Raw genomic sequence first — 19,159 nt, forward strand, 5'->3', positions numbered from 1 at the left:
CCATGGTCAGCATCACCTGAGGTCCTGCAGGGGATCCCCAGCGGGGTTTGTGGCTGAGGGCTAATGTTAAATGCCTCACTGGGTGCCTGCGCTGTGCCCTAACCAGGGTTTGTGCCTCGGGAGCTGCGGGACCTTACAGCCATCTCTGGGATTCTTAACCATTTTCCTTTATGGGGCAGCAGGGGGGGGAAGGACAAAATTAGATGTGTTTTCACTCATTTTATTGTGGATTCTGGCTCTGCCTGAGCAGGGAGGTGGGACCAGACGCCCCTTCCCACCCCAAGCGGTCCGTGGCTCTTGCTTAAAGCCATTTCTCCTCCTGTAATCCTTTCCCGTGCTCAAGCACCAGCCCGGCGCATGACATCACCTCGCTTCCCAGGAAAGTACTCTGATGTAGTTCCTGTAATTCAAGCAGTAATTGGGTTAATTTGGAATTAAAAGAGTTATTTCAAATGAGTTTAGTGCAGGATCAGAGGCCGGCTGGGAAGAGTTTTTCCTTTATAGCCGAGGTAGGCTCGCTAATTACCTGACGGTAAGGAGGGATGGGGAACGGCACGGAGGACAGGAGGACCTGCATTTGTCCTCCCCTCAGCTTGCACTGATGCCCACGGGGTTTTTTCTCTGCGCAGTTTTCTGTCAATCCCTGAATCACAAGCCCTGCAGTGGTCAGATGTTGTTGTCTCTGCCCATCCCGCAAGCACAGTAGTGGTTGTCATTGTTTTTAATGTGACCAAAACAACATGTTTTCCCCTTGACTTGTTCCCAAGAGCGGCCAGAAGTATTTTGTTGTTCCTCTCAGCCACAACAGGGGCAGGAGGCTGGAGTCTTTCAGGAATTGTTGCTCCTCGGCAAGCGAACATGCAAAGTAACCATTGCTGCTTGTGTGTATCTGGGAAATGCCATATTTTTTTTTCCCAATTAATATATTTATGCAAGCCCCGAAGTGTCCCTTAGATCTTTTATGTTTTTATTCAATGAATTTCCAATGCTGGTGTTTAGTGATGACCATGGAGCTACCAGTCCTGTTACAAACCCCGTGCTCTTAAAGGCAAGCGAACAACAAATTAAAGTCACCGTGTAATAAACGGAGATGCTTTGGGGCAAGCAGAGATGTTCCCCTCCCAGTCAGCCCCTTCCAAGGGTCTGCAAGCAGCTCCTGCAGCCCTGACCCTAGTTTTTTTGGGTCCACGCTGCCCCTGCTCCTGTAGGGTGCTGCATCAGCCCCATTCAGCTATGGGATCTGGAGGGGACCTGAAGCTTTGCAAATTGATTTAAAACCCGTTATAAGTATGCGACATCCATCACCTCTACTGGTCTATGCAATGTCTGTAAATTGAGCTGGCAAGGGATATTATCAAATATTGGGGTTAACAGTCAAAAGAAGCAAATTTTATCGTGGATCTCACAAAGGGCTGTGAGGACAGGACGGGCGAAGTCCGGTGTTGAGCCAGGGTACTGAAAATGGGGAGAGGAATGATTAGGGAGTGGTGTCTGATTGCTTCATTTAAAATAGTGAAAATAATGCTTTGTACTGCCCCCAAGCCACCCAGGGGTGCGGGATGTGGAGTGTAACCGAACAAGAGCCTCAGATGCACGTCTATTTAGGAATGGTCCTAATATTTTATAGGTTATTTCCAAATAACCTACAAAATTGGGAGGTGGAGGTGTTCCTGCGGCCGTGCCTGTGTCAGAAGCGGGTCATGAGGGCAGAAAGGGGGCTGTATTTTTTACCCACACCTACAAATTCACTTTGAACACCAGAACCTGTGTAAACCTTGTCCTCAGACCCTAAACTCAAGCAGGCTTTAATGACGGCGAAATAAAATCACCCGAAATCCCCCGGGCAAACAGCACACGCAACTCTTCCAAGTGCCGAAGTGTTAGCTGCAAGGCACGGGTGGGAAGAGAAGACTTCCTACTGAATCCTAGAAAGAAAGTTGAGACACACGTTAGCGGCGAGGCAATTCCAAAAGGTGAGAGGAGAGACAGTGATTATGGGGCTTTCTGACGGGAAGTCATCGAGCATTTCCTGCGAGAGGTGGAAGAGGAGCGCGCTCGCGCTCTGCTCAGCGATTTGGGAGCACTTAGATATTTATAGGAAAATTCCGAGGGGTTGCGTGTGTTTTCCATTATACAGATTTCCTATAAAAAATAAATGTTGCCCCAGCCGGCTGATGGCTGTGTTTGCTGCTCGCTGCTGCAGAACTTGCTTATTTTAGCTCACACCGGGGCTGTTTTTTTTTTTTTTTTTTTTTTTTTTTTTTTTTTTTTACTGAATCATTAATTCGCTTTGCAAGTTGGCAAATTTTTATCATCCAAAATCGGAAAGTTCTATCGTGCTGTAAAATTGATAGGGCTTTGAAAAAGAAACGCCAGCGAGCCTTGTAAATGACGGTAAAAGCTAAACGGAGCACCTGCTTCTCCCTTTACCTGTGGAGCCCTTACCACTTCCACTTCTTTTGTTGTTATTCGGTAGAAAATCCCATGCCTTGTAAGGGTAACTTGGACACGAGTTGGCTCTGTGGGTGACCTGAGTGTCCTGGAGTGCTGAGGATGCCCTTGCCCTCCGTGCAGCATCTCTCCCTTCTGCTGCTGGCCTTTCCACTTTGAATTTGTTCATCCCAAAAACATGAATAACCACACGGGAGGAGGAAGGGGAGTGGGATGTACACAGAAATACACATATAAACTTGTAGAACTTCGCCCCCCAGCCTCTGGGATTTTAAATAGCCCACTATGTCCTGACATGTACATCTATTTGCTGCGTGGTTCCAGGCAAGTTATTTAGCGTAAAGGTGCCGGCACCCATGTGGATGCCTAATTCCCTGTGTGAACACTGAGATACGTGGTTTTCAGAGAGATGTGGCTTCAAGAACATGAGCCTGCGTGCCCCTCTTGGTTTTAATTCCTGTATAAACCAAGTCAGAGCCACTTTCCCAAAGAGAGGAGAAGGAAAATATTTCCTATTGTTCGATATGGGGTGAGGAGGTCACAGTTCCCCTAAATCAGGAGGGGAAATCTGATCCTATCGATTTCATTTGTCCCGTAAACAAATCTTCCCCCTCACATCCCAATCCTCCTAGCTCTGCCTCAGTGTTTTAACAATTAATCCAAGCCACATCAGCTCTCGTTAGTGCTGCTCCCTACACAATGGCTTTTGTTTGGCTCCCAGTTGCGCTGTGTGTGCGCTTCCTCCTCCCGAAGCTGGAAAAGCCAGCGCTGCTTCTGGGGACCCGGAGCTGACTTCCCAGCCCCGAGGAACTCCTCTGGCAGCGTTTATCCTGAGGATCTGAAGGTTTCTGGTTCAGAAATGGAGTTTCTGGTTCAGAAATGGAGTTGGGTTTGCTGTGTGGCTGCCTAGGAGGTACAAGCGGTCGATATTCTTCCTTTGGAGCTGGTTCCCTGGGAACTGTGCGTGCTCTCCGTGGTGAAATTCAAAATCCCCCATTATTGAGCTGAAGAAGAGCTGGAAATCCTCAGAGCTGGTCGGCTCGAGCGAGTTTCATGGCTCTGTCCCTGGATTATTCCCTTAACCAACACGTTGTGTGCACAAAGGCCCGTACATCGCCTCTATTTTGTTCCGAGGTCGATCAGCACGGGCATCAACAGGATATTATTAGTCCCCCTGAACTGACGACAGTTTGACAGCCTGATGCGTAGAGGAAGGAAGTTTACAAACATCTCGGAGAGAGCCATGGTGAGCAGCCGAAGGAAATGAGGCATGTCCTGCTGTTATTGTGCTTATAGCGCTGGGATCCCCGAGGGACGGCGCAGGCCCATCTTGAGCCCTCAGTCTGGCAAAGCAGGAGTTGACTCATATTTTATTTCTGTTGGTTTTGTGACTAGTCTGTTATTGTTCCAATTGTGATGTTGCTTGTAAACAAACTGCTGCTATAATTTTATTTACAGCTATTGGAGGCTGGCTTGGGCACATAGAGAAAACAGGCATCTGAGGCTCGTGCTTGTTTTTCTGCGTGTTTTTAATGTTGCTATACATCGGCTCTGCAGTCTCCCAGATTAAAAAATGGGAATTCTACATCCGATTTGCCCGGAATAGGAAGCTCGGTGTGAAACGTGGTGTCCTGAGAGCTGTTTGTCTCCCAGGTGGGCATGCCTCCCCTTCCTCCTGGGGACAGCCCCGTGCCACCTTCTGCCACCAAGCGCGGTGCTAAGGGGGTCGAGGAGTCCCCAGGCTGTGTAGACAGCTGCTAAGATCTTGTCAAACCCAACTCCTGGCCCCGAATTGCTTGGTCTTGGAACAGCAAGTCAACTATTGCCTCTTCCAGCATTTTTTTTTCACTATTTTTTTTATTTCAGTAGCTAAAGTGAATCAAGACGTAAGCAGTCGTTCGCAGGAGGGAAGTGAACTAGGCTTCTAAAACTTATATGCTAAATAAAAGACTTCATGCTGGCACGTTGATGAGTATCTCTAGCTCTTTCTAAAGCCAGTAGATTATCGCTTGTGTTATGATGAACAGTTAAAACACCCCAACCCCCCCACCCAAACAAGGTTAGCGCGTATCCTATCTTCACGGTTATAGCACGGTTTTATTACTGAAGGTAAGACAGATAACTGGGCATTACTCCAAATTCCTGGCAGTTCTCCCTTTCCGAGGCACTAATATTGGGATTAGCGTGTTGTTTTAAAGCCGTTACCTTTCTTCACCTTCATAATTGCTTGTTCTTAGGGGAGAAGACTGCAGACTCGGTGCTCGTAAAGCAGCCTTGTTATGCAATGCGTGCACTTAGGTTTTATCACCTGGATTTACCGGAGCCTTTCTCTGGGTGCATCTTCATATACTTTGATATACATCTGCGTGTTCTTCGGATCAGGGTATATCTGGTACACAAGTAGCGAGGAAAAACCAGAACTCGAGGCTTTGAGCTTCAGAAAGCTGCTACGACATCTTATGGGAAACTTATTTGCCTGGTTTGGGCATCAGGGTGGCGTGTCCTGTGCTGGAAGCTGTAGATATGTATGAAAGGGAGGAGACTTGATGCTGCTTAGTGCTGGTTTCTGCATAGAGAAGCAACTGAAGATCCAATTCCTTTGGATGCTCCTGGCCTTCCCGGAGTGAAAAGTGTCACAGCTCTACGTGGAGAACTGAGCTAGGGAGCAAGCACCATCCACATCGATTCACTGCCCCACTGCTCCGGGGAAAGAAAGCCAGCTCTGCCTAGCGATCCCACTCCCGTCTGGCTTAAAACAGAAGGAAAAGAGCAGAAAAAAGTGGCCTCGGACTGGGAAATAGGTAGGCAGCGAGGCAGCAGCAACCTTGGCTCGCCGCAGCCAGGAGAGGCTGAAACAGGCTGACAAAGAGACAGCAGGAGAGAGCATTTACTGCTAACAATTGACTGGATCCCGTGCCCTTGGGGAAGTTTTTGTTCTGTTCTTGGTAGGGGAAATAGCTTGGATGAAAGATATGAGGATATGAAATAAGTTTAACAGCGGGAAGTTGTGTAAACATGATTAATTCCATTAATGGAAACTTTCAAATTGAAGGTTGTCAGTCCTTGTGTATATACCTCTTGTTTTCTTACCCCGTGTCACGCAGAGCATCGAAACGCTCTTCTACAGGAAAGTATTAAAAAATTAAGAGAAGAATACGCTTGGTTAGCTGCCTGGAAAGAGTAAGAAAAGTCTGCTGCCTTGCCCGAGCTTCTAGCAGCTTTGGAAGGCTTCATGTTGTATTTTCCTGCGATGCTTTATAACAGGGCTAGTTTGCTGAGCGTGTTTGGGGACGAGGCATGCAGAAGAACACAACCAGCTTCTCAGCGGCTGCTGGTGAGAAGTTGTCTTGAAACCAAGAAAACCCCCAAATTCAGAAGCTGGTAGCATCGCTCAGCAGGAGGACAGCTTGGGTTTTCGAGATGGAGATGGTGTTGGGAAAAACAGCCAGTGTCACTGTCCCATAGTCTGAATTCAGAGGTGATGAGGTCTGCAGACACCAACAGGCTACCACGGGAGAAGCACTGCCACCAAATGCCTTGGCTCTCCCCAAAAATCAAGGCAGCGCTGAGATTTATTTCAAAGGAGAAGCGTACAAGGTGCTGTACTCTGCTTTGGAGGAGGTAATGAACCTGCGCTCATTTTCCTGATTAATTACTCAAGGAAAGACTAAGCGTACACGTGTGTGTGTGTGTATATATACACATGTATGTGCACGCGTGAATTCATGGACAGTCCTGCTTTTGCTCCACGAAGCCTCCCCCCCGTCCTGCACGGTTGAAATAAGATGCAGCTGACGACATTCTCTTTGCCTTTTTATGATATGGGGATGCGGTGGTATCAAAGCAGGCAGGATGAAAGCACAAAAGCTTCCTGTTTCCAGCTGTTTTCCTCGGCAAAGACTCTTTTTTCCAAAGATGATGCTTCCTTTTAAGGGGTTTTTAATCTGCAAACTGTTTCCTCAGTTTATTTCACTACAGTAAAATGTGTTCCCTTTAGGTCATATCTGTCTCTTAAAAACCAACCTGCCCTTTTCAGTAGTTTTATTTGCTACTCAAAAGAACAAACATGACTTTATAAAAAACCTTTAATGAAGTACAAAGACCAATAAACCTTTTGCCACTAGAGCTGAAAATTTATAGTGATTTTTTTTTTTTTAAAGAGAGACCTTGAATAAATTAAATGGGGGAAAATATACCGACTACATAACACTTTAGGGTTTTAAGCAGTATTTAATACTGCATTTGTACCTGTTTAGCATACAAAAAAAAAACAGGTTTAGATTTATTTCAAATATTAAAAAAAAAAAAACTTGGACACAACTTTAAATAATGGAAGAAATGGTGATTTGGATTTAAAAAAAAAAAAAAAAAAAAAAAAAAAAAAACCTTCCAGCTGCTTCCATTACGTTAGTCTCTTTTCATTAAACTGATCTTTGTTTACTTTCCTCTAAAGTAAACATGTATAATTAAAATATATTGTGCCTCTCTCTGCGGCTCTGGTTCTGAATGTGGGCTTGTCGCAGTTGGAAATACCCGAAAGTGCTGCCAACAAGTCGCTGGGAGAGGGGCCCTGAATTTTAAGGTAAAAACGTCAAAAGGGGGAACCAGGGGTGGCTTTGGGCTCTTGGCCAAGCTGTTCCTGCCCAAGCTGTCCTCCCCAGTGCTTGGGCAGCTGCTGGTGGAAGCCCCTTGGTGGGTTCCCACCCGTTCCCTTCCCAGGTTGGATGGGGAGCAAGCAGAGGAACCCCAAAGTGAGCTCTGGATGCCGCCACCAGAGGAGGGTGGCAGGTCCCGAGATGGCATCGAGGTCCCGAAACGGCAACGAAACCGAAAGCATAAGGCAGAGAAGCACCTCGGCTGGGTTGTGCTGCAAAGCTTTCTCTAACATATGTTTTGAATGGCGATGGTGTCCCAAATGCCAAGACGTGTTGAAGGATAGCTGGTTGTTTTTGGATGATTGTCCTATATTTACTGCTTACAAGTTTCATTGTTGTTGAAAGTCTGCTGTGGTCTGTAAATATGTTCTGGAGCTGTATAAAAATATCACAATTAACATATTCAGAAGGACAACAATTGTCATGGTTGAATGACTTAGAAAGTAGCACAGGCTGTAAACAGGATGTGCTGAAATGAACTAGCACTCCCTTCCCTTGCAATGGTCTCTTCAACAAACGTCTGCTTGGTATCAGCACTTCTGAAAATAAGCTTTGGATCCTCTAAAGGACATAATGCTCTGGTTTCAAAACCAGCTCCTCTAAGACGAGAAGCGTAGCTGGCATCGCTACCCTTGGAGGTAGCCAGGTTCGGTTGGGAAGTGATGGCTGGGTTCGTGTTCTCTAGCTTAGCAAAGTGCTGTGAAGGGAGAGGGGGAGGACAGATGAAAGTTCTCCCCTCAATTCTGCTGGAAAAACCCTTCTAGAAAAAAACCCTTCTAGAAAAACCCTTCTGTTGGCAAATTCAGAAGTTAAGAGCAAGGCAGGATGTCCTGGGAAGGACTTTCATCCAGACATGGTGGGTGTAAAACTTCCATTCCTTGAGCTTGTGGTTGTTTTTCCACTCCGTAACCTTAAGGAACGTAACAGCAAGAAGTATTTTATCGGAGTGGTGTAGTGTGCTCCACCAAGACCTTGAATAAATTGCATTGCTCCATGGAGGACACGTTGAACAGCTTCCCATCTCTGCAGGTTTAAGTGCTGTACCTTCATTTCAAAGGCTACTATCGTTCTTTAAGGTCAATTTCTTTCTTGATGGTGGAAAAAGTAATGGAAGAGGAGAGAATTAGCTAAAAACAGCTTTTAGAAAGCTATGGGCTCTTTCACAGGTTGAGTTCTCAGCAGTGTTCTCCAAAGTCCCTGTAACTTAAACAGGAGACTTGAATGACGAGCTAAGGACAGGATTTCCAGCAACACGTTGGAACTTCTCCTCTTGGCATCGTTCCCTGCTGGAGCTGCTGCTTTCCATAACGTTGGGAGGAGTAATTTCAACTTGGGTTTGGGTAGACATCTGGGCCTCGAGTCCAGCAAGGAGGACCAGCTGCTGAAACGGTTTCCATCCTTTCCTTACAGGTGGCTTTTGTGTTTGTTTGTTTTTTTCTGAGTTCCCTTGCAAAGGTATTGGGGCCTTTTTGGGAACAGCGAGAGACTCGAAGCCCCGTAAGTTTCTTCCGAGCATATGGCCAGGCTGAAAAATAGCAGATGCTGCCTGAGCAAAGGGCAGTGCCTCAGAAGGTGGGAGATGAAGGAGGCTTCAAGAGCCCCTCTCTCAGTGATCTCTCAGTTCAAAATCAAACGCTGCCATTATGTAAGTTATCCCTGGCACAAGCTTCAAGGCTTGCAGCCATGCCTCAGCTGTTCCTGGAGGAGTGGAAACTTTCCAAAAGCGCAAAACAATTTCTCAAACTTGAGTTTTGTCAAATGCAGTTGACTCAAGAGTCCAGCGAAAAGACCTTGCTAACAGCCTTAATGTTGGATCCCAGAAGCTATATAGGAGAGATGGTGAAGACAGAGGAATTGGAGCAGATTTATTTGGGGTATTCCTTATTATCCTGTAAAAGGACAAAGCCTGGAGAGTTCCTGGAATGATCTGGTTTGGAAAAAGGAAGCGTCGTTGCTAATTCTTTATATACTAGGGAATAACGTGTGCTGGAGCTGGCCATGCTCATAGTCTGTATTTGAAACCAACCCACGTGTTGGGGCAGGTGGCTGAAATCCGTGTCCACGTGCAAGATTGCTCCTGAGCGGGCAAGGCAGCGGTACCTGTGACCTCCTGCGGCTGTTCGGCGAGGATTGTCATCCCTGTATTGTCGTCAGCAAGCCTAACGAGTGGGTAGTGCTCTGTGTATTCTGCAGTGATGAATTAATTTGGTGTTCATTGTGGTAGCGCTGATCATAATGAATTAATTTGGCATTCATGCGGATGTCATGCTTTTTTTTTTTTTTTTTTAAAGCTTTTCTATTACAATGCAGAATTAGTAGACACTTAAAGCATTACGCATCCGATTCAGTTGTCATCATAACCTGTTTATACTGTTCCCTTGTCTGGATGTTGCAAGTGCATTGTGTTCGTTTTCTGGAGAAAGACTTGCTGGGTGGCAGCGGGGAAGGCTTGGATAGTGGTGATGTGGCAGCAGCGAGGCGTTCAGGAGTCGTTTTCCTCTCCTGCCCTCCCGTTTTGGAGTACCTGAGCAAACCACAGGGGTGTAGGAAACACGTGGCTGGTCCTGGACAGCTTGGGGTGAAAAAAGGGAGCTTAGTTCTGCTACGTAGGCCCCAAATCAAAATGCATCACCGCTAATTAGTGGCGACATTGAAGAAAAATAGACTTCCTTTTGTAAATATTGAATGGTGAAAATCGCATGAAGCGTTTTGCTCCTTTCTTTGTGTTTTATTCCCCAAATGTGTCCGGTTAAGATAAATAACGTGGGTGTATGTCTCTCTTTTTGAGAGTTGGACTGCACATGCTTTTTCTTTTCCATTACAACGTGGTTTGGGTGAACTGGGAGGCTGCTGGTGAGCTGAAACTGTTGGAGTTGGTCTCAAACTGACTTTGCATGTCCTCCTCCTGCAGGAAATGTGTTTAAAGTCCGAACTACTCTCTTGATGTGAGCCAGAAGTCTTTGAACAAATACATATTTTATTAGTGGATGCTCTTGTATTTAGTTCTGCGTATAACGTACATTAAAACTTAAGACAAAAGATGGAAATCTCACTAGAGACCCCGTGAGGAGGTGCCTTACACACGTGGTACCATTACCTGGGATTTCTTGTTCATGAAGTGAGGAATTGTGAGTGATCTGGGCCTGAAAAGGTACAAGCAGTGGGAAGAGAACCAGAGCTGCAGTCAGCAGAGCATTGCGAGCCTCCTGTGTCGTGGTGCCAACTTGACATTGCACCACGAGATTGGGCCAGAGGAAAAATGATGCAATTATCCCAGCATTTCTTTTCTGCCCTGAATCAAGGGGAAACTTCTAACTCTTGTTTGCAGTTGAAAGAAAAAAAAAAAAGAAAAACACACCAAAAACCAACAAACAAACAAAAAACAAACAAAAGCCATGAGCTGAGGTTAAGACACCATGAAAACTAAAAACAGAAATCAAAGAAAGGAAGCTTTCTTTGAACATTGCGGAGTTGCAAAATTGCAGGCTCAGTCTGAGGTCTTCCTTGGGACCAAGGAGTCTCCCTCCTGACCTTTCTCTCCTTGCAAATTCAAGTCTGCGAGAGTGGAAAGAAAAAATTTGCATCTGCCAGCAGTTTGCTCAGGTCCGTAGCCAGAGCCCCCCCTTGGCCACCAAATTGATCCCATTCCGATTTCCAACTTTGATGGCAAATGCATTTTAAGAAGCTTTGTGAGAGGTGGTGACTGTTGGAAGCCCAGACCTGTACCAGCACCACTTGTGCATGAATTTTGGTGGTTTCCATCCCCAGCCCGTTCCCAGTCGAACCAGCGGTCTGTCCTTCTGCCAGAGGCTGCTCGAAAGAGAGAGGATTAAAGTCAGGTGAAGTCACAGCATGGCCTTGAAACCGTAATAAACTCCCTTGCCTGGAAAATCCTTTCTCATTACAGCATGATGGATCAGTTAAAATGTCTGTAGCATTGATTTCTGGTGGATTTCTCCCTTGTCAGTTCATATTCGGTGCCCAGAAACACACGGCTCGTCCTGCGATAGCGAGGGGTCCGGTTAAATAGCAAGTGTTGGCTACAGGCTGTCGTAATGCACTTTAAATGCAAATACATCCAGGGCAGTTTTAATGGCATTTTCATATAGATGAAGTCATTCTAAAGTACACTTAAAATTAAAGCGCTGTTCTCCAAAGACTACAAGTGTGGCAGAAAATGTCCTGTCGTTTTGTTGGAGATTTTTCTTCTGTCTCCATCTGATTTGCCTTTCATCGGCTTTGCATGGTGTGCAATCAGGATGGGATCATTTCTTTTGTCGTCCATCTAATTTGTGACTTTTGCAACAGCCAGTTGGACGATCTGGACTGGTGGAGGTTGTTTTTTGGTTGTTTTTCCCTCTTTTTAGAAAAAAACCTTCGCCTTTTCCAGTTACACATTCCTCACTAATCTTTCTGTTTCCAAGAAACATAAATATTGGGAATTAACCAGTCATGTACTGGCCAGAGAGGTACAGAACCCAGCTGCTGGTGTGCTCTGCAACAAAATCTGGTTTCGATAACGGCATCGCAGCGGAGTGTATACAGAAACGGCCCCAGCAGATGCGCCCGCGATCCCGAGCCATCCGCTCAACGCAAACTAGCGATCCCTGAATTTATTCCCCACCCAAAACAGAAAGAAGTTTGCATGTTTTTAGGGTTTTTTTTCCTGTGTAATGACCCAAGCCAGCCTTCATCCCTTGTGTCATGGGCAGGGGTCCTGCTGGAGATGCAGTGATCCCCAAAGCAGTGGTGAGGAGCTGGAAGCCCCCAGCGCAGAGGGGTGAGGAGCCGACCCCTTCCCCGTGCTGCTGCGAGCTCGCTTCTGCCTCCAGACCTTGTAGAAAAGAGGCCTTAAGCCCTCTGGATTGCCTCCACTAATTATGGCTTTCATTTATTTGTTTTTGCACCCTCAAAGTCACCAGTCAACTTTAACAGTTAGGGACCGTTTGGGTCAAAGTGAAACTGCACGAGTGATAACAAATATTTACATCTTTTATTATTAGGTAGGAAAAGTCCCTAGATGTACCTTGCACCTACGTGCCTTTACCATAAACCTTCCTGCACGGTCTGCTTGTGGAATTGGGTCTCAGGGTGAGCTGGAGATCTGTGCCAGACCCCATCCAGCCCTATTTAGATGCCAGGACCCTGGTTTTTACAGAAGTTCTTGGATTAAGCTGAGGGTGCCCCCGGAGCCCTCCCCAGGAGGGTGTGATGTATGGCAGCGGCACTGCCCATGCTTAACGAGGTTCCCAATGCAGTGGAACCGATCAGTGAATTATTAGATGCTGTTCCCTACAATTATTCAGCTTATTTTAGCAATCTGGGAGAGGGGTGCTCCTTGTGAATCCAACTCTTCATGTATTTTTGTTAATTAGGAGCTAAATTAAATCCAACGTTTGGAGCTGTCACTGCTCGTGTTTCCTCCGTGCCTGTCTTTGCTCTATCAAAAGGCTTTGGGGTCCTTCTGTGGGTAATAAATCCTACAGGTGTAAACCTCAGGAATTGTCTAGTTTTCATGACTAAAGCACAAATTTACCTAATGTTTCATGGCACAGTAAAACGTGCATCGTGGTATTACTGCTCTGCTGGAAAAACTTTGGATACGGAGTGCCAGCTTCTTCATATAACAACTCGGAGTGTTACTGTGCAAGCGTGCATCACTTCTTAGAAATGGCATCTGTGTATCAGGCTAATGACACTCCTTGAAGCTTGGGTTCTTGAAAGAGCTCGTCTTACGTGGCTAAACATGAAATCATTCATTTGGCTTGGGCAGCGAAGCCGCGTTTCTGTGATTCTTCTCTTCCACAAGCCCATGTGCTTTGTTTATAGCATGTTAGCACACGGCTGTCTCACAGAACGTCAGGGTGTTGGAGCTGCATGCGGATTTTCCATGGAAAGCCCATGCTTCCATAGGCTGCACGAATGCACAAAACAAAAACGTCGATTTAAACTCAACGCAGAGCTCCCAGAATCATCTAGGTTGGAAGAGCCCTCCAAGATCACCGAGTCCAACCTCTGACCGAACGCTAACCAGTCCTCCACTAAGCCGTAATCAGGATTTTAATCAAATGTCTGCCACCACCTCTTGGCTTTGACTGCTAGTTTGGAAGTCAAACGCCCCGTTGCTTCACGCCGAGACCTTCATAATCTGGGAACACAAGGAGAGTGGAAGTAATCTGCCCCTAAATATTTCTAGGATGCAGTGTAGAATGCATGTATGGGGTTCAGGTAAAATTAAGTACTTTAGTATAGATTATATACAAACATACAAATTAAACACTGTTTTATGAACTCTGTAACTGAGAGAGTCCTAAGAAATGGATGCTTTCCTGCTAATGTGTCCTCTCGGGTTAAAATCAATCAAACATTTTGCTTCGAACCCTGTGTCCAGCACAGCACTGTCAACACTAAATCGATCCAAAACCAGGACAACATCAAACCTAGAGTATCCTGATGAGCTGCAAAGGGCGTTACAACACTTGGCACCTCGGTACCTTAAACTTTATTGTACTGTCTGCTTACAGTTTCATCAGATCTGATAGGAGCTGATTAAATGCCGGAGTTATGCAAATGGCATGGATACGTGAAAGTCGGCTGTCCTTACAGGCAGAAAGGCTGTCGTATGTGTGTTAGAAAATAGCTTATGTAACTGTGGAAAACACAATGTGAGGTTTTATGACCTCATCCGAAGGCGGGATAATGCAGTCCTTTGTGATGAATATTAAGATGGAGAACAGTTTAGGTTGTTTACCCTGTTGATGTTTTATATAGCAAGTGCTGTCAAGTGGTGCCTCAGACTGTCCGCGGGTATTTGTATAGACTGTGAAAATCCAGGCGTAAAGTAAAATGACCATCTGATTCGAATGAATTTTCCAATTATTTGTGGCTTTAACAGAAGCTATTGAAGTGTATTGTATATATTTGGCAGCTGGTCCTATTTCCTTGGAAGAAAAAAACAAAACAAAAAAAACCCTAAAGCTTTGTATCTAATCCCTTGAGCAAACCAATAGTAAATTGTTTATCAAATAAGTCGTAGAGTTTTTCCCATTTTGAGCCTGTGCTTTCTTTACGTTGCTCTCACGGAAAGGCTAATTGTATGCAACTTGACGCTGGAGGTGCACGGCGTCGCTGTTTGTGCTCTCCTCTTCCCTCACCGAGCTGTTGCCTGAGCTTTGTGCAACTTCCCCCATCCTGTGCCGCAGTCTGTCAACATCCTCTGCTGCTTCCCGTGTCGGAGTGAAGTTTTCTTCCCCGGCTTCCAGGGCCCTGCAGTCTGTGCTTTTGTTCGTGCCTCCATCTCCTGACTCCTTTCTCTCGCTGAAGTCAGTCCTTGACTTCTCCAGTCACCTTCCAGATTCATGCAGCCCTTCTTCCAGATCCCCCCCCGTCTATTTATTTATCACGTCCTGATGATATTTAGCTCAGAATCTTCAAAAAGCCTTGCATCAATGGATCTGCATTTTCAACTTGCCAGTCCTTTAGCATACGAAATGTCCAGGTGACCAACTTTTATTCTTCCCTTCATCTGCTGGCCTTTAATCCTCCTTCTGTACTTCGTCATTTTCCGCTCGGCTCATTTGTTATTGAGTTCTTCAGCCATAATGCTCCGAGGAAAAAAAAAAAAAAAGCAAAAAACAGTCTTTTGGAAAATCAAACGCTTAGCAGAAAAGGTCTCAATCCACAAGATGGGTTTGTTTAACTTAATTTGTATTAGCAGTATCTGACACGCTGTTTGTAAGGTGCTTCAGAGCACAAAGGGGTAATAGCGATCCCGAGGTATCCGTTTATCATACTTGTCTGCGGATGGTAATCATAATTAGAGTCTCGGATTTTTCCCACCCTTCTCATTTTTGACACAACTGTAATTCATACAATGGGAAATGCTAATCAAACATTACTGTGGTGCGTACACAAATCTCTCTTGTGTAGAGATCGCGGTCCTCTTCCTTCTAGTTTGAAGATATTTTGACTGCTAAATCCCTTATAAAATTACTTTGGGTTAATACGCTATTTTTTTCCTTGAAGATAAAAGTGGAATTTTAAGATATTTGTCTCTTCCTTCACTGTTCTGTGTATTTTAGCTCATGTTAGCAAATCAACCCAGTTGGCAGGCTCTTCAGGGGAAATACTCGGGGTTAGCATATAAAAGGGGTTTCTGATACAGGTCAAGTTGTACTGGCTGGCTTCAGAAGTGAAGTGTGTATTTTGCAAATAGACCACTTGCCATACACACTCAACGTATGGGCATAATTATTACTTTATGTATATATTTTTTTAGCAAATAAACTGTATCTTTGGTTGTCTATGGTAAAATTATAATGATGAAAAAGGTGGTGGTTTTATTTGTAGTCCATACCCTTCCTGTTTCTCCTTTATCCAAACTCCTTTCCTCAAGGACCTTAGCGCTGAAGCCCTCAGAGATCAGCTCATACCACTCACCCAACCTGCTTTTATCATTCTTCTGTTCTGTCACTCCAAAACCAGCACCACAAAAGCCCGTCTAGGGAGGGATTTTCATATTTTCGAATGTACTTTCCCCAGTAAACGTGGGCTACCTATTCCTGAACTGTCACTCCTGCTCCTCTTAGCTGCCTTGGGTACCTTTTTTGTGTGTTTTTGTGCCATTTTTTGTAGCAGCCTCACTGCCAGACTTTCCATTGCAATCCTTCTGGTGTCATCTTTGCCCTCTGTCTTTTGGGGAGGTCGGAGCATATAACATGTTACTCTGATTTTATGATGCTACAAACGAAACAACGGTCTGAGCCAGCAAGCCTCGACCCAAGCACGGCGTCCGGGAAGACGCCCACTCCTCACATGCAGGACGAGCACTGCTTTTTTAACACCCTTTTCCTTGGCACCTTCCCCCAGCGCAAACACATTACGCCACTTTAAGGGAGGTTAAGCAAATGTATTAATTCTGAGTACAGTATGTTGCCTTTTGGCTTTGGGAAATCATATTAAGTAATTTGCGTTCACCAACAACTTCTTGGGAGACTTCCCTTTTGCTCTAGCCGTCCATAACTGATCCCATTTGCTGCATAGGTAAATTCAAGAGCACGGCACTTAGCATCTGTGAAACGCGTGCTCTAGTTGGTCGCAAAGGATAAAATGTCATTTCAAGCATTTTTGTGCGCTTGAGTGTTAAAATATTTTCCAAATTTGTTATAGGATTTTTGGATTTCTAACACAGTTCTATTTCTGAGCTACTAACACAAGTAACTATATCAATATTATTTTGCACTTGCACGAAATTATCGGTCTTCAGGAATTATCTTTGGCTTGCTCTGTCGTTTATTCAGCCCCTTTCAAAGAATACATGGCCCTAGCACTAAGTTAAAGAAAAGTTAAAGAAACAATTCTGTATTTCTTGCTCTGAAACTGATGGGTAAAGGCCAGATTTTTCACGGGCATGCTTCTGAGTACAGGCTGCTCATGCAGCTACTGTTTTACCACGTTCTCTAAAAGTCATGATTTCGATTGTGCTGCTTCTCTGGATATTGCTGTTTAAACATGCAATATTATTTATTCTGGATTCGGCGAACAAAAATACTAAAGATGAAATTTCAGACTTAACTGAAATCAAATACAAATCAAATGGAACTCCCACAGAAGCCAAAATTCACCCGGGTCCTTTCAAAGCAAGGAGGTTCAGCCAATGAAAACAAACTGAATTTGCCCTTTCGGCTCTCTTTATTTGAGCATCTTAAAAAAAAAAAAGCATATAATGGGTGCCTCTCTATGTACTTGCATGAGCATAGTAATCAGGTTACTTAATTTGTGGGCAGAAGTAGGGATGACAGCATGAGAAGGGTGGGAAGAGGTGATCTTAGATGATCTTTAAGGTCCCTTCCTACCCAAGCCATTCTGATATCAGTGTTGCCATTTACTGGGGTAGAGCGTGAGAATATCATTTTCTAGCTTGTGATTTTAGGATTTCATGTACGTGCTCGAAATTGTTATTGGAAGTGGTGGGAGGCTCAAATGAAATTATTTTCCAGAGTCATCTAATTTATTGTCCTGCGTTATTGCTATAGTGTTGGATGATTTCCCAAGTATGTTGGCTTATACCTGCAAAGAGGAGGGTTTTTTGAGGGTAGGGTGGATTTCCAGAAAAATATATGCATATATTAATTTCTAAGCCTAACGCCTCCCTTTAGGAAGCTCTTAAGGGAATGAAATGTTTACCAAAAAAAAAGTTGAAGGAACTGGGTGTTACAGCCAAGGTCTAGAAGCCTTGCTTTGTGCTTCAGGATCATCGAGAGAGGTGGCAGGGCTTGAATCCAGCCAGCCTCAGCCTCTCTTTTAGGATCCGCAGGATTTGCTTTCCCAGGTTGTGAGGATTTGCTTTTGGTAACGTCGCATTGCCTCGTGCTTCTGATTAAGTGAGGTTAATTTCCAGGAGCCAGATTCTGGAGAAAATTACATCTGTGTCCAAGTTCGTGCACTGTGGGATAAACCCAAGCGCTGAGAAGAAGTCACTGGAGATTTCTGCATTGACTTTGGTGGCATTAGGGCTTCGGTGTCCTAATTACCTAAGTGGCAGTCCTCACGGGGTACTTAATAAATTCCCAGCGTTAGGTTTAGGGGACTGCAAAAAGATTTGTAAGATCTGCCGTGCTAAATTATTAGCAATCCAGGCTAGATTAACTAGGTAGCAATTACTGGGGCTTTTTCTTCTCGTCGGAGGGAGAAGTGCTGTTGGTTTGAGCTCCGTTTAGAGGGGGACAGAAGTTAGCTGGGTTGGCCTGTCGATAGCTCGCTGGATCATGCTGAAAGAATATTTTTAACTGTGATAGAGAGGCAAGGTGCAGATGTCCATGTATTTATTGAGTGCTCCTGTGTTTTGCCCCACCGTATAAACCCTTTGTGGCCACAGGCAGAAGGAAGGGCTGAGAGCTCTGGGTGTATCACACAGGTAAATGGGAATTCCACTTGAAAATGCAGGAAAAAGAATATTTCTTGGCAAATCTACAAACAGAGTAAAATTATTATTTTTTTTCTATTTCTAACACTAGTTTTCATCCTAGTAAGCTCCTGATTTCCCAGCTAAAGAGCTAGTGTTCTTTTTTTTTAAAAAAATAAAAAATCTTAATACATCTTATTCTTCAGCTCTGGCTTAGGTTTTTATAGGGCTCCATGATGTGTTTGAGACCAAGTTCCTTCTTTTTTGACTGTAGCCGAGATAAAGAATTAGTAGTTTAAAACAATAACTACATGTTCCACTGTGATCAAGGAATTAGATAATCTGGCATGTTTGCTTAAGGGGTCTGTATCTTGGGGCTTTTATAGGGCAGTATTAAAGCCCTGAGCCTTCTTATTATGCCAATACCCAGAAGATTGCTTTAATGAGAAGTAAAGGGCCTTTTTCCAATTACAAGGGAATAACTGTATTAAGTTCCTGTGTTATGTCAACCTGCTTTGATTTGATTACTGCGAAAGAAATGGATTTATCTGTCAGTGTTACTTAATTAAGCCTTCTCATTGATGTTTTGCAGAGTAATATAGTGTAGTTTGCACATTTAAGTCTAAATACAAAGAAAATTGGTCGAAAGCTAAGACACGACCCCTGAAGATAAGGCACAAGAGCCATTGCTTGTCATTTTCTGATCAGAGTCCAGAACTTTTAACTTTGGTGGGCGAACTTGAGCTTTGTATGGACTCAAATTAAAGCAAGACAAATTATAAAGAGCAACCCAGCCCTGAGGTATGTGTTCTTCCCGGGTCATTTTAAGGATCTGATGGTGCCCTCTGGCCATGGGCACCTTGGCTCAAGGGAGGAATGGGGATAACACAGCAAAGGGTGCCAGAAAGGACAAGTGGGCAGGGTTCACCTCTTCCCCAAAACCATCTGTTTAACTGTAAGCCCATAAGTAACCTTTCCCTTCTTGGGAAGGGTGCCTGGGGCTGCGTGTGATCCCCCTCTTGCCTGTTCTTAGGGCCACTCGGTAAAAAAAGATCCCAAAATGCAGTTCTCAGGTGTTTGCTTAGGTGACTCATTGCCGTGCCCCAAGACCACGGCATCTGTATTCTTAAAATATAAATAAAAAGTACGG

The 19,159-nt window shown here is 44.7% G+C and overlaps 1 protein-coding gene across 13 annotated transcripts in view; it reads left to right on the forward strand.

Annotated features, from left to right (window-relative positions):
• The window catches only part of TCF4 (transcription factor 4), a 176,772-nt gene that overhangs the window by 34,815 nt on the left and 122,798 nt on the right, over positions 1–19,159 (forward strand). The window contains exon 1 of one of the 13 annotated variants that reach the window (XM_084304343.1): positions 5,980–6,072. The exons of the other annotated variants lie outside the window; for them this stretch is intronic. The gene's annotated coding sequence lies outside the window, so the exon portion shown is untranslated. Of the gene's footprint in view, positions 1–5,979; positions 6,073–19,159 lie in introns of those variants that run through there. 13 annotated transcript variants of the gene reach the window in all.

The sequence above is a fragment of the Netta rufina genome, assembly GCF_964035555.1.
Source record: "Netta rufina genome assembly, chromosome: W".
NCBI classification, from domain to species: Eukaryota; Metazoa; Chordata; class Aves; order Anseriformes; family Anatidae; genus Netta; species Netta rufina.